Genomic DNA, 16,135 nt, shown 5'->3' on the forward strand with positions numbered 1-16,135 from the left:
AATAATGTTGACATCCGGATATGCTTAAAATACTTTCAACTATCCGGATATCCGCCTGATAATAATTAGTTTCAATACTTAAAAAGTATTGTATAATACGTATTGTATATTGTATAATTATGTATTGTATAATTATTGTTGTAATATAGACTAAATATATGGGTTAGAATACGTTTGGATAAAGAAAGTGTGAAAAGAAAGGGGATACTTTGGGAACAAGAGCGGATTTAGAATGGGTAAAATATACAAAGAGTTTGTACTATTCGATTATTTCATAGTTCTGTATTGTACACGAGTGATTTTAAAGTCAGTTGTATGTATTATAATTATCATATGTGTTTGAGATATAGAAGCAAATAAATTTTTCCTATTTCACTCAATCTTTTATAAAGTCTTGCTGGTATATTTCAGTCAATCTTTTATATAGTCTTGCTATTTTAAATTTCATAAACAAAAAAAAAAAAAAAAAAAAAAATAATCCAAAAAAAAAAAATAATAACTGAAAAATAAAATTAACAAAAAAAAAACAATTAACATAATTATATATATATATTATATTTATATTATATATTAATATTTATTATATATTATTAATAATATTATGTATAAAAATAATGTTCATATATATAAAAAAAAAATTTAATATATAAAAAAAACCTTTTTTTTTGCTGTTCTAGAATACATATTGAGTAAGTTTATATTAATTGCCCTATAATGTATCTATGTATATCGCAATTAGTGAGATTGTGTAGATACATTTTTTTTTTAAATTATAAATTCATATAAATAATTTGCTATATTTTTTTTTATTATTTACTTAACTAATTTAATTAAAAATGAAGTAAGAAAACTATAAATGCCCTTAAAATGATCTTCAAATTTATAAAATTTAATTAATTCTAAGTGAAAAAAATATATGTATCTGCCCTTAAGACTTAAATTTCAGGTTTCAGCATAAAAATGTATGCTGCCAAACATTTGTACACACGACCCTCAAAAACCCAAACAAAAAAATAAAACTACACTCAAAGAAAATAAATGTTCATGCGTAGATACATAAGTAAATACACACTTTGATATGTGAAAAAAACCATATCTTTGCAATAGTAGTTACGTCATTTTTATGTATTGTATATATACATACATATATTTATGTTAACATGAAAGCAATGTATTTTTACATGCCATAATTAGAAACAAAAAATTATTTAATTAAACATATAAAAAAATTGTGTAAAAATATTTTTAAATTTAGTTTAGTTAAATGCAAAATAATAACAAAAAGAGAATATTTGTTTTTATTTATTATTAAAATTTCTAGATAATTAAACACAATACCCATGCATATGGTAAAAATATAAATATATTAATAGCTAGTTTTATATTTATATTCAAAGAACATATTTAACAAATTTTAAATATTTCTTTTATAAGTCCTTTCTCGCAGTTCATTTGTTTTTAAAACATAAATGTCAACAAACAGTAATTTTATTGCTTTTACCTTATGGTTTTTTTTGTTCCACTTCTCATTTGCTTTTTTATTAGCTTTTCAAGTTTTTTTTTTTGTTTTGTATTTCAGCTGGTCATGCTAATTAGACAAAAACTTTTATTTATAAATAAAAATATTTTATTAAACTGAAAAGGCAAAACCAGCACAAAAAGCACAAAAAGCAAAATGAGATATAAAACTTGTAATTTAAGAGAAAAAGAGAGAAAAAATGACTAAAGAGGAAGGAAACAAGAAATTCAAGTAGTCAACAGTTGAGAAGTTGCTTAGTTATATATACACACACACACACACCTACACACAAAGGCTGGCATATGCATAAACAAATGTGAAAATCAGCAACTCAGTCGACTGAGTGAGATATGAAGAAAATTTAAATACGTCTCACAATTATTAGAGAATGTGTGTCAATTATATGAGTTTTTCCCTTTGATTGCAGCAGTGTCAAATACACACACACATGCACACATATTAATACCCATATGTTTTCAGAAGACAATTTCATTTATATAAATTTATAACTACAAAGTCCATACAGGCAAAACAATTTAAATTGTTTAACTGAAAAATTTATTTAATAATAATTTAACTAAGTAAATGGTAAAAAATGTCTTTATTTTAATAGCAATAATTTTTTCTTTAGTGACAAATTGTATAAGCGAAATTTTGTATTACTTGTATCTACTTTTCCGTTACAAGTAACAAACTACGCAATGTAAAATAGAGTAATGGTGGGGGGTCTATATTGCTGCAGAGACAGCATTTTTTAATCAATTCATTTGTGTTTTCTTATTGTAGAAAAAGAAATATTACAAAAAATATATATTTCAAAATATTTATTGTACACATATAATTTATATTGTATAATCATTTTATTATACAACTACAATATACAATATATTTTTTAATTTACAAATATTATTTAATTGAACTAACTCACTTTCAATTTGGTTTTATTAACTGCAATTATTTATGAAAATTCACCGTTACCAGTTACTGGTTTACAGACATACGAAAAGAAACAAGACAACTATGTAGTTATTGTCTTAACTCAACGGTTATGTGGCATGATCAGCTAGGAAATTTCTTCACGAATTAAATAAAATAGTATGTAGCGTACATTATTTTTTTTTAGTAATAATAATAAACTTGAGAATTTAAACAAAAAACATTCATCATCAGCATAAATTAAATATTATGCACAATATTTTGTAACACTAAAAGTTTGATTATTTTGAATAGTACATTTGTTTTTTATTATATGCATTTTTAATTTTGTATTTGTTTTAGAAATTTCTGTTTTAATCTGTTTATTTTTCATTTAATTTAATTTAATTTTCTTTTTCACTTTTAACTGATGTTGGTTCAAGTGCAAAAGACAACTAAAAACTCATAACGCTATACACCACGACGTTGCTTGCTCGACTGAATTGCTTTCTTTTCAAACAGCTGAGCGAAAAGCCAACCAGTAGAGGCAGTAACACCACAAAAGCAAAATATTAAAACAAAAATACAGAAAACACAGAAAACAAAACACGAATCGAACGAAGCACAGCCAGCAGCACACACAAATCCTAAGCAAAAAGCAATCAAATCAAACAAAACAAGGCATTATAAAAACAGACTAATATTACACCAGCATATATAGCAGAAATAGCAAATACAAATCAACAACAACAATAACAACAGCAATAATAACAAAAACGACAACGACAACAACAACTACAACAACATATCTTAAGCATTAAAATATTTTTTCTCTGTCTCATATTTATTATATAAATTTAAATAATAGCAGTTAAAAAGCAGAGAAAACAATAACAAACTTTATTTTTCTCTTGCTTTGCACTTAATATAAAACACACGGTAATGCAAAATACAATTTAAAACCAAAAAAAGAATCAAAACAAAGTCCATGCCATCCATATGACCGACCAAAGCAAATTTGATATTAAAAACAAGGCAAATAATTTTGTCTTTTCCTTTTTTGTTTTTTTTTTTTTTGTATACATTTGATGGTATATGGCAAGCAAATGCAAAAAATAGAAAAACACATGCGCCATATGAGAGCAACGACCAAGCAAAAACAACAATATAGTGAAAAACAAGTTAAGAGAGCGTAAACGTACAAATATACATTTTACGTGAAAGAGTATAAAACATCTAAAAATACCAGCTCAAAATCGATTTGCTTTGTTTTGTTTCTATTCAATAACACTTAACATGCTCTCTTAAATATCTTTATATATATATATATACATGTATACATATTTTATGCTTAACAAAATTATAATTAGTGACTATTGTATAAACACCTTATATGTACTAGATACGCTATTGGCTTTTAAAATCAGACACGACCTTGATTTACAGTTTTAAACTAATAATATTGACAAAGTTTGTATATTATTGAATTATTGGTATCGATTTGATAACAAAAAAAAAATACCATTTCACTTTTAAGTTTTATGTGCATATTTGCTTAATTAAATTTTTTTCTTCTTAAATTAAAAAAAAAATATTTTTATTAAATTGCTATATTGTATTTTACAGTAGAGACAAGTGCGCATGTTTTTATTAATTTAGAAATATACTGACACACACATCTATATGCATGTGTATATACATAGTTAAGTGATCAAGAAATTGGTTGTGTTCTAATTACATAAAATTATGCGTTTAAATTACTCGTTTGATGTACATATGTATGCATTGCAGTATTTTGACTAGTAGTTCCTATTATCATATATTTAAGTCTATTACCTTATATGTTTATATGCATGTACAAAACACATTTTACATGTTTATATTTAGTTTTATATACTAGTTCCTATTTTTATGATAATAGTTTCTATCATCATTTTATATATTTTCAACGCCATCCACTGAGGTCAGATGTTACGAGTTGATTTGATAAATTTGTCCTACTTTCAAACGAGTATATATGTATGTATGTAAATTTATTTTTAATAGATTTTTTTAAAAATAGAAAGACTATAAATTCTTTAATAAATTATAAGAAATTCTTTATAAAATAAATTAATTCTATTTACTTTCAAAAAACTCTCAAGCGAGTAAAAGCTAAAACTATTGTAAATCAGTAAAAAATATATATACATATAAATTTATAAGCATTTAATAATTACTATATAAAAAAAAACAATGTATTCTATTTGCTATCAAAAACACTTCAGCGAATGAAAGTTAAAACTATTGAAAGTCAAAAACAACAAAAAAAATAATAATAATTAATAAATATAATTATATTTATTATTTAATAATTTAAATATTAATTCTTTTATTATGTTCAAATAATTGTAAATTAAAAAAAAAAAATAAAAATATAAAAAGAAAAATTAAATACATAATAAAATTATATACATATATAAATTAAATTAATTAATTAACATTTCATAATTAACGTAAAAAATTTTATATTCAATGAAATATTAAAATCGAGTCTACTACAGTTAAATAATCAATTAAATTGCATATTACAACTGAAAACCAAACAAGTCTATAAATTATTTCACTAATAAATGTTAGTTACCCTATTTTAGTGTTAATAAATTAAATATTATAGTACATAAATATTTCATTACTATTATAACATTTCAAAAATGAAAAAATTAACTTTTTACTTAATAAGTATATACAGTCGTTCTAGTGTTAAATTATAATTTAGTAGAAAAATTTCCTATTTTTTCTTTATACATGGACAAGATAACAAAAAAAATGCTTAAGAGAGAAAATACAAAGAGAAAAATACAAAATTTACTTCAAGGTTTTTTGACGTATTTATTTTATGGCAGGCAGAATCGAACGTAACATTTATCAGGGGATGTGTGAGTGTGACTGTTAGTATTTGAATGTTATTTATAATTCATTTGAATCAGCTGTTTTGGTAATTTTATTTGAGATATGTGAAATTCAAACAAATGAAAACAAAAATAACAGAAATAAAAAAAGAAAAAAGAAACAGAAACAGAAACAGACATAAAGAAGTGCTACAACGCAAATGTAGGTATGTTCGTTTAAATGATGTAGAAGCAAACATATTTTGTTGAAGTTGTGGAATAAAAGTGCTAAACCAGACAGACAATTTATATTGCATGCAGATACAATACAACATACACGCATAAAAATATCGATGTGTGTATGGGCGTGTGTGTATAGATTTTATATTAATAAAAAAAATTGTTCAAGTCAATTTAAAAAAATGCTTCAAAGATAACAACTTTATATATATGGGAAGCAATTTCTGAAGTTCTTCCAAAGAATATGCCTTATCGATTCTCTTATGTATTATATATACATACAACATACATACATATTGTTTGTATATAGTATGATTAATTACTGATCAGATTCTTTATAACAGTAGATTTTCAATTGAACCCTTGATTAAATAAGAGACGAAAAAAGGTTTAGATATCATCAAGATAAAGAACATACAATCAAATTTTATTATTATCAATCTCTTGAAAACAATCCTTAACATCATTCACTAAAGTGATTAAGTTACACATTAAAAATGTAACAACGCCTAAATAGAATTAATATGTGTCAATCATGAAATTAACATCTCCACTTCATTTAGCCATGTAGTTAGTGCTAAACATACCTCAAATATTTTTTTTTAATATCAAAGTGCTAAACTAACATCACCAAAAAACCGAAACATGTAAAAAGTGCCTGTTAACAGCACTAAAATCACGAATATAAAAAAAATGTAAATATATTTAATTGCATGAATGTTTTACAATGAAAGGTTACAAAAATAAGACAATAGTCTATAACAGTGGTTGAGACAATCAATCAGCCAATTGTGCGTACTATATAATAAATTAAAATTAAAAAAAAAATTAAAATTAAAAATAAAAATTTTAAAAAGAAATTAAGAAAAATATTAAAACTAACCACTGAGTTTAACGATGAGGGACGAATAGTGAGTAATTCATCTTATTTTCCGAAAATTTATCAGTAATATAAGTACGCATCATACATCAGGTAGGAACAATCGATCGTGAAAGGACACAATCAAGTACGTTTTTCCATAAATTGTGAATTCATCGTTTCTTTGAGTTGTAAGAGTGTAAGAAAAAAAAACCTGCCTAATATAATATATATGAAAAATGTTGAGGCGTCGATTTTCAGTTTATTTAGGTTCTGTTTTTTCCACTTAAAGCAAATGTGTTAAAATATTACATATTTGTTTTCCTTTTTAGATACTCAGTTGGTAAAATTTATTATATACATTTGAATTTCAAGGTATGTATGTATCTACGTAAGTAATCTTTTAGCACCAGGTTACATCAAGTGAATATCTAACAATATTTATTTAGTTTCATAAGTATAAAATACAATATTTTACACGTGTTAATATACATTGTGACCGAAAAGCTTTCGGAAATTCTCATTTAAAATTCGCGCGCTGTATATTTTTCGATATTTTAAGTTTATGTAGTTTGGCAGCACTGTCCTTAATTACTATGCCAAAAATGAGCGCGATCTGTCAGACAGTTCGTTTACGGCAGCTGTTGAAACCAGTTCACCTCAGTAGTGCGTTGCGAAAAAAACAATGGAAAAAAATATTGAACAAAGAGTTTGCATCAAATTTTGTTTTTCGAACGAAATTTCGTGTGCAGAATCGTTGCGAATGCTACAAAAGGCTTATGGGGAATCAGTTTTATCGAAAACTCAAGTTTATGAGTGGTACAAAGCCTTTCAGGACTGTCGTACGACCGTCGAAGACATGCCGCGTTCTGGACGACCTTCGACCTCTACCACCGACGAAAACATTGAAAAGGCAAAGGAAATCGTGTTCAAAAATCCTCATGTGAGTGTTAGAGAGATAGCACGAGAGCTAGGCATCGGTCGTGAGATGGCTCGTTTGATTTTGGTGGACAATTTGTGTATGCGACGTGTCAACGCCCGGCTTGTTCCGATTCACCTCAATTTGTTCAACATTATCAACGATTTTAAGGCCAAACATTCAATAAATACCATCGAACAGCCACCGTATTCACCTGATCTTGCACCGTGTGACTTTTTCCTGTTTCCCAACCTCAAATTACCACTCAGAGGAACGCGTTTTGAATCCATAGAAGACGTAAAACAGAATTCGCAGAGGGAACTCAAAGCCATACCGGAAAGCGCCTATAAAATGTTTTGATGATTGGAAGAAACGTTGCAATCTGTGATCGCTTCTAATGGAGCATATTTAAGGAGATAAAATAAATATTGATGAAGATTAAGAATTTTGCGTTTTATTTAAAATTTTCCGGAAACTTTTCGGTCAATAATAAGTATATAGATAAAGTTAGTTTTTAATAGTAAAATAATTTTATCGATGTAGTGATAACTTTTATAACTTGATTTTTTATTTTACTTATATACATATATAATAATTAAACCAATATGCCATGCTTAATTAATATATAAAGCATGTTTTCATATTTCTTAGAGTACTTTTTAATATGAAAGAGTTCATCATCATCGATAGGGTATCCGGTATTGGCTTCGTCACTCGGCCTGTATTGTAAATATGATAATATGGGATCCACGTGTGCATAACAGTTTGTTGTTCTAAACATTTGGTTGGGCTCTTTAAGGAAGTGCTTTGTATTGGACTTGATTAATATCTAAAGCTAAGCTAGTAGAGTGTTAGCTGGTGCTTTTACTTAATGTGGGGTTAAAATTACCAACTGGGTGCTGTGACCAACATAACATAAATGATTTTGCATAGAAGATTATAAGTTTTTCATTAATTTTATTTTAGGTACACAGTAGTAGGTAGTCTGATCATATTCGTTTATCTATTTAAAAAAGTTTAATACTAGTGAATAAACAGAAAAATTATTATTATAGTGTTCTATTAGTCCTATATCTTTACAGTAGGATCATATTCATTTAATACATATTATTTTCTCTACTATCATCATGATCTACCTCCGGAAAAGGGGTCAGAATATTCCCGAAAAAATTCATTAATTGCCATTCCGAATTATTTTGGTGTAAAACTAGTGGCTTTGACTTACAACACCCGACTAGAAGAATTGTAACTCTGATACTATAGGAACTGAGTGACCGTAACATTTTGTTGTTCTAAGTATTTGTGTTGGCTTTATATGGGACTAGCTACCACTAAGCTTCAGTTAATATCTTAAGTTACACATATGGAATGTTGGCGCTTAGCTTTCATTCAATGTAGATATATGTAGCTTTCATAGAACTAGGTGCTATGACTAATAGAAAAGAAAGAGGTTTTAAATCGGAATCACTCTTTACGCAGTTATTTAAAGTGGTAGGTTTTAGTGATATCTTTGTTAGACATTCGAAATGAACAGGATATTCCGAAAACAAATGGTATCAGTTTTAAAAATCAGGTCATCCAACTCATGTTTACCATATATTTCTTTTATTTTTAGCGAGTGCTTTACATATAGTATTATTCGGAAGGAGTGAACTGTTAGCACAAACTAAAGCCTGGAATATACGATAATATCCTACTAATAATCATTTTTTTAGCATTTTAAAGTATATATTTTTTTATAAATTTTTTAAATATATTTGTTATCGTTTCAACATTTGTGGTTTGTAGAAAGTCAATTAAATATTATCAAAATATTTTTTTTCGGTTGCAGACAAAACATGATAAAGAAATATACATACATACGTACATCGAGTGTACGTCATATGGTAGAGATATAAATATGGTATGAATTTGTGCATAAATACAAACTTATCTGTATTGTGTATTGAGCATAAATGAACATATAGGTATATGAATGTTTTATATTTATATATATTTATATATATTTAACTCTGTACACAAACTTAGAAATCAAAATTCGATACCAAAACCACACAAAATAAAACAAAAGCAAAAGCGAAACAAACCGAAACTGCGTAATTTAGTGTAGATACAACGTCGCACCAAACAACGTAGACAAAAGATACATTTCGATATTTTGTACAAATACTGGCACATTGTGGTAATTTTACATTTTACATTGAAGGTCCATGGCCCGATTAAAATGTAATTATAATTAATGCTCACACAAATGTTTTTCTCTGTTTTTATAGATTTTTATAGATTTTTATAGATTGAATATGGGTTTCGTATCGAATTGAATTGATTTGCAAAATAAACTGTTCAAATTTTACTATAGTCTAGAGTTAATATCTGAATTTCATTCACTTAGCAAAAATATTGTAAAAGCAAAGGCGAAAATGCAATAAAAACAAAACAAAAAAATAAAAGAAGAAATTGTATATAGCAACATACGATGAGTATGTAAGAGTATACAATATCGTAGTATCCCTACTCTGTATCTGAGTATCTCTGTAGAAACATGTATTTTTCATGGTTGGATATACACATTGAATTGCAAAAGCGAGTATCTTCGTATTTTTTAATTTCTGTTTGCTTGTCGTTTTGTTTGTCTGTCTGCTGCTTCTTACACAAAAAAAAAAAAATAAACCAAAAAAAAAAAAGATAAACATGACAATAATATTAAATGAAAATGAATGGAAATTAATGAAAATAAATGAGCTCAGCTGTTTAACGCAAGGTAAAAAGCAATAATAACAAAAATAAACCAAAACAGCACTTTTTTATAAAACCTTTTTAAGGAAAGCACTAATTTTTATATACATATGTATATGTCTTAGGTTTGAGAATAATATTGATTATTTAATTATTTAAATTTTATTAAATATTGTTAAAGCTTTTTAAATTGCAAATTTCTGCAAGTTCTGTAAAGCTTATCTGCTCAGCCAAGCCTACCCAACTATAGGTTGCGCCTTTATTTAATGTCTATTCAACATCCGCATTGCTCTTTTCATTAAATAAAACAGTGGTTTTCCGGGCCACAATAGTGGTTTCCTTATCAAAAACTTTTATAGTTAGCTAAAGTTCTACATCAAATATATTTTATCAAAATAATACAAAGATCTCTTGTTCCAAAGATTCCTACTGTTCCTATCTACTATCTAGCGAAACCACATACAAGGGAAAAGACTTGGAATAATTAGCAGGGAAAGAAGACCCTATTGGGTTTGACTATTGTTAATATGGATATTTTTATCTTCTGTTAGATATCATTGTGAAAAACTTCTCTGTGCTATAACATCAAGTACACTTTTTATGGGGTAAGCAAGTCATGAGAAGACTACCATGAGACGGTTGCCACTGGCATCTAACAGTCTATTTTCTCAAATCCACAATTTTAAGTGTTTCTTTTTTCATTAACTGAAAAAACCACACAAAATGATGGGTAACAATTTTAAAAAGACAGTCATGTCATCAATAACGAATTGGAGAATGGGGAAAAGCGTGTTACAAAATAAGCTCGTTGTGTACATACACATTAAGTTAAGTTAAAAATACTAATAAAGCGTATATCTATATACAAATCGCCAATAAAACCTAACCTTCTTGTGGTTGATCACTTTTTTAGTAATAAGGTAAATAGAATAGTGGTTCCAGAACGTACTTTCGAATGAACCTGTTCCTATACGAAATTTACCTTCAATCACCATCACATTTCCATTTCCTCTAACATGGCAGATTGGATGTGATTTCTGTCTGTTGGAACGTTTATCTGAAACTGACAAGGCTCCTAAAACAAATTACAAAAACAATTGCCATGACAGCAATAACGACATTATATTTGATTTCTACAACAACAACTATATAGTTTTAAACGAGTTATTAAAAGTGTTTTCAAGTATTAAATGAGAGGAGTTTCAAATTGCTTTTAAAATTGAATAACATTAAACCAATTTTAAAGCATATAAAAACATATGATTGAAATGGGTCACATACATACCGGAAACAATTTTGGTCAAACTGGATTAAAGTTTTGATAAAGCTCGGATTCAAAACAAGCAGAAAGATACAATATATACGTTTTTAATTTTACCTAAAAAGGGTTTTTTCTTTTATTATGTATGTAATACCGCCTAGTTATAAGTAAAATCTAATTAGCAATATTTTTATATCGGGGTTTGAAAAAAAGTAAATACAATTATAGCAATATTTTTATATCGGGGCCTAAAAAAGGTGAATACTTTTTACTTAATCCAATTATTTCGCTTATGGCTAATAACTAGCGTACATGTACCACATGCCAAGTAATATTAATAGTCTATTTTGCTAGCTAGAGCTGCGTTAGAACTGGGTAAAATTTTTTCTTACGTTTGGGACGTTGTGGCGACTTTTATTTTTTGGTATGCATAAAACAATGACTTCTATGTATTTGAGAAATATACACTCTAAGAAATAAGTACACATAAGAAATATGAAAAATTAATCCTATAATTTGCGTCAAATACAGTAAAAATTTTAAAAATGTGCGTCAATCAAATCATGTAACACAGAAAATAGTTCCATAGCTTAAACAACTCAATTTACAAACGAGGTTGAGTTCTTCTTGTCTCAATTATTTTGATAAATGTATCTAAAGGCAAAAAAAAAAATATAAAAACCGTTTTTACTTCAAAGAAAATTAAATATTCATTGAATCTCGTAAGTATAAAAAATTAAAACGTAAAATCTGGTATTCGTAGTGCGGGCCTGTAGCATAATTTTATGTAATTAAGTGAAAGTTGAAATTTTAAAATAAATCTAACACAAGAACTGGAAATTCAAATGATTTGCATTATAAGTGCATGTACTAGACACATACTATATATGAATATATGTATCTAGCTATAAGTGAAGTCGGATGTTTCATTAATTTTATGTATAAATTATTGATATCAAATATTTTGCATCAATCTAAATAAATAAAATTATAATCATTTTGGAATGGTTTCTATTATTAAAGCAGAAAAACTGAATTGTGGTGCACATATAAGTTGGACCGCATCCAAAATTTATTTGGAAAACACCAAAAACTGCAATTCTTTAAATATAGTGCAATTTAAAATAGATCGGTGTAGATGCGATAAAAATTATTTACAAAGTATAACATTTGTACAACTAACTCATTTTGAAATCACCAGAAATGAGATTGAATGAAGAAAAAGTTATATTTGGAAAAAATTATGTATAATAGTTTTAATTAGAAATATACGGAAATATTTATAATAACCCATACGAAAAGCATAGCAGAACATCGTTTTGTTAATATAAACTAATTCGGTTCTAGAAGAAAAACAGGGAATACCAGAACAATACCATAATCTAAATTTTTTCTTGAGAAGTTGTAGAGAAAAAAAATTAGTGTAACTTTATTTCTAGACATTTTTAGAAATAAATTTAAAAAATTTGCCTGTATAGAGTACACTCTCTAAAAACTAAATAGCAGTGGAACTGAGAAAGGGTTCTGCGTGACCCAGAGCGTGGGTCGTCATTTGGAATAGAGCAGTGCAACGCGAAATAAACGATGCGAATTATTTATTGAACGACATCATTACCTCTTCTCATAATATAATTGGATTTAAATTGGTAACAAATCCTCTATACTATACCTTCGAGGAACGAATCCTATATACAATATACATACATATCATAGGCTATGAATGCACATCAACCTATCTGCAAATTTACTTGACGAAAGTGTTGGAATTAGAAGACTTAGGAGACACATAGTTTTAGAATAACTGTATATAAATCATAGCTGTTCCAACGCTTGACATAATTCTATATACATTGCTTGTAGGCTGATTGAGATATGACGTTCTTAATGATCCTAATTGACTTTCTTGAAATTGTAACTTAATTTTTGGGAACAATAAAAAGACATGGGATGTATATGGTATTTGTTGGAAGACATACGGTGAGATTTTTTGTCAATAACTATTACATAACGATAGCTTTGTGGCATTGTGAAACTGTCAAGAGTATAAATATGTGGTGGAAGAAATCGTAATCATATCGTACTTGTAAGTTGCAATGTTAGCAACTTACAGAAAAATAATTTTGACGGCTTCCAGATACTTTCTATATATTTTATATACACACAATTAGTAAATACTATTTTAAATTTAATGGAATTTGAAATCTCTGTTTAATAGTCTTGTTATAGATTTATTTATATTAAACTACAACAAATAATTTATAAAAATGGACTCGATGAAATATGATAATCTTTGGATATAAAATCTGGCATTTGGTTGCAAAATTTTCTTAGAAAGGTAACATTTTATATGTATTCATATTATAAATATATCTAATTTTCAGTATTAGATATATACTATATATAAAGTATATATTACTATATCTTTGACATTAAACTAATGCAGACTAGTTGTTATATTAAATTTCCTATTGAAATTGTTACCACACGTACTAAATTTCTGTAAATCTTGTAATATTTATATATACATTTCACTTACTAAGTGTTATAGATTATATTTGTAGCGCAATTAAGACAATTAATTGACTCCTCTGTGTAGAGGAGAAATATGTAAAAAAATAATCAATTTTATCTCTAAAATTATAATCAAAATTTTAATACACATAGCTTGCAAACGAGCCCAAGTAATAAAGCTACTTTATATGTAGATAAACAGCTAATGTAGGCCACAACACAATTTGAAGCAATAAAATAGTAAAATAGAAATAAAAAATAGAAATAAAAAAAATAGAAAATAAAAAATAGAAAAAAAATAATAGAAGAAACAGATATGAAACGTAATGTATTTACTTATTCAACTTGTGCTGTGTCCGCATTTGAAATGAGCTTTAATAAATCAGCTGTCAAATACATTTTAAAGAAAATATTTACACGATTATACATACAAATGCATTACACATTCAACATACTACACTATACTACACTATACACATAAATAGAATAAAAATTAAAAGTATTATAGTAAGTTCAAAATGACTATGAGATACTTAACATCAAGATATTCAACATCGAGATACTCAAGATCGACTTACTCAAAGAGAAGCAAAAACTGAACAAGTTATTTTATAAATGAATCAAGTTTAATTTGAAATTTTATAATTGCATTCTTTAGACAAAGAAAAAATGTTTACATTCTTATCGATATACTTAAACTTATTATTTCCTACTTAAGAGATACGCGACTTAATTTACGTATATTAAAATCATAACTAAAAACACTGAGATTTCATTTTCCTGATCTAATGTGGCGTCTCTCGAATATGTATGCCCATTTTGTTTAAATTATTTACTATACCATCGATTTATATTGTCCTCATCTTAGTCAAGAAAATAATAGAATATTGGTACTTGGGTCTTCTTCTTCAAATCTTGGTCTTGGTAGAGCGTAATGACATAAACTGGTATTCCTGAAAAAATATAGTACCTATTGTTGCACAAGCTGAATGCTCTTTGTTAGGGTTTTACAATTGTACAAAAAATTTAGAAATGTGTAATTGTTTTGGCTCCAATGGGAGCCAATACACCTATACTATTATAATTAGATAAAACATTATAGGTTTAATATGGTTTTGAGCATTAACTTTTGGGTTAATGTATCTTAGATATAACATTAGACGATAATAGGAGAAGCCTCACAAAGAATTATAATTTTAAACAACTACATCAATGGATAATCAACTTTTTATTGTCAATTGACAAATATACCTAAATTTTGATATAGATAAAATTTACGAGGAGATTTCTTGGTTCAAGAAATGCTTAAAAAAAGTGCTTAAAGTTCTATTCTTCAGACAAAGATACCGAACGTTCCTTAACAGATCAGACTTTAGTTGGATTTGAAAATCACACCGTGCTATCAAGAGGATCTTATCCTTAATTAAATAATAATAGTTTGTTTATTCTGTCTGCGAATCTTATTGCGATTCTGCTCTTAATAACATGATATTTCTTAAATAAAAAGATATCTACTCTATCTAATTATCTCTTTTTAGTTGTTTTGCATATAAGAATTAAAACCAAGTACACAAATCAGCGTAACACTGTGTTTTGAAATATTAACAATAACACTATCTATTTTATTTATTTATATATTTATTATTTATTTGTCTTCTTCTTCTTCTTCTTGAGTTAGTGCTATTACGCACTTTTACACTATAATGGCTGGGGGGTTTATCACTACCCCACACTAGGCTTTAACTAGGCTAAAAAATCATATCATTTATTTGTCTTTTAGTTGATGACGGACCTTAATTTTAAAGTTAACTAAAAATAAGAAACTGGCCTACTAATTCCTTTGCCCAGTATTTATTTTATTTTAACCACTTTCTTTTTTGTTCTTTTTTTTAGCCTTATTCTATTTCGAGTCGGCTTTCATTGTGCAATATATTCAGATCATATAGTTCTTCTTAATAACTTCGTTTACGTTCTTGCATGGAATGGAATTTTGGTGGATTTCCTTGGTGGCTGACCTAAGGCTCTCTTTATTTTTTTTTTTCATTAATAATATTTCCTTTACCTCATAATCTTAAGATCTTTTCATTCCATGGTCGCAGCAGCAGAGACAGAAGTCTGCTGATTTGTGCTAATCGGGACTACTTCCCTATTACCTCGAATAAGGGTATTAACTTAACTATATTTAACTATATTTATATACTTATTAACTATATTTATATTTGTTAATGTTAAAAAAAATTTATATTAGGCCAATAATCCTAGTTAAACACCGACACTAAGCAGCTCTGTCACTGCTTATTTTAAG

At 27.0% G+C, this 16,135-nt stretch overlaps 1 protein-coding gene across 3 annotated transcripts in view; it reads right to left on the reverse strand.

Moving 5' to 3' along the window:
- The window catches only part of LOC119675926, a 61,346-nt gene that overhangs the window by 19,476 nt on the left and 25,735 nt on the right, over positions 1–16,135 (reverse strand). For 2 of the 3 annotated variants that reach the window (XM_038087144.1, XM_038087140.1), the window contains exon 1: positions 2,448–2,671. The exons of the other annotated variant lie outside the window; for it this stretch is intronic. The gene's annotated coding sequence lies outside the window, so the exon portion shown is untranslated. Of the gene's footprint in view, positions 1–2,447; positions 2,672–16,135 lie in introns of those variants that run through there. 3 annotated transcript variants of the gene reach the window in all.

Source organism: Teleopsis dalmanni, chromosome 2 (genome assembly GCF_002237135.1).
Source record: "Teleopsis dalmanni isolate 2A chromosome 2, ASM223713v2, whole genome shotgun sequence".
Taxonomy (NCBI): Eukaryota; Metazoa; Arthropoda; class Insecta; order Diptera; family Diopsidae; genus Teleopsis; species Teleopsis dalmanni.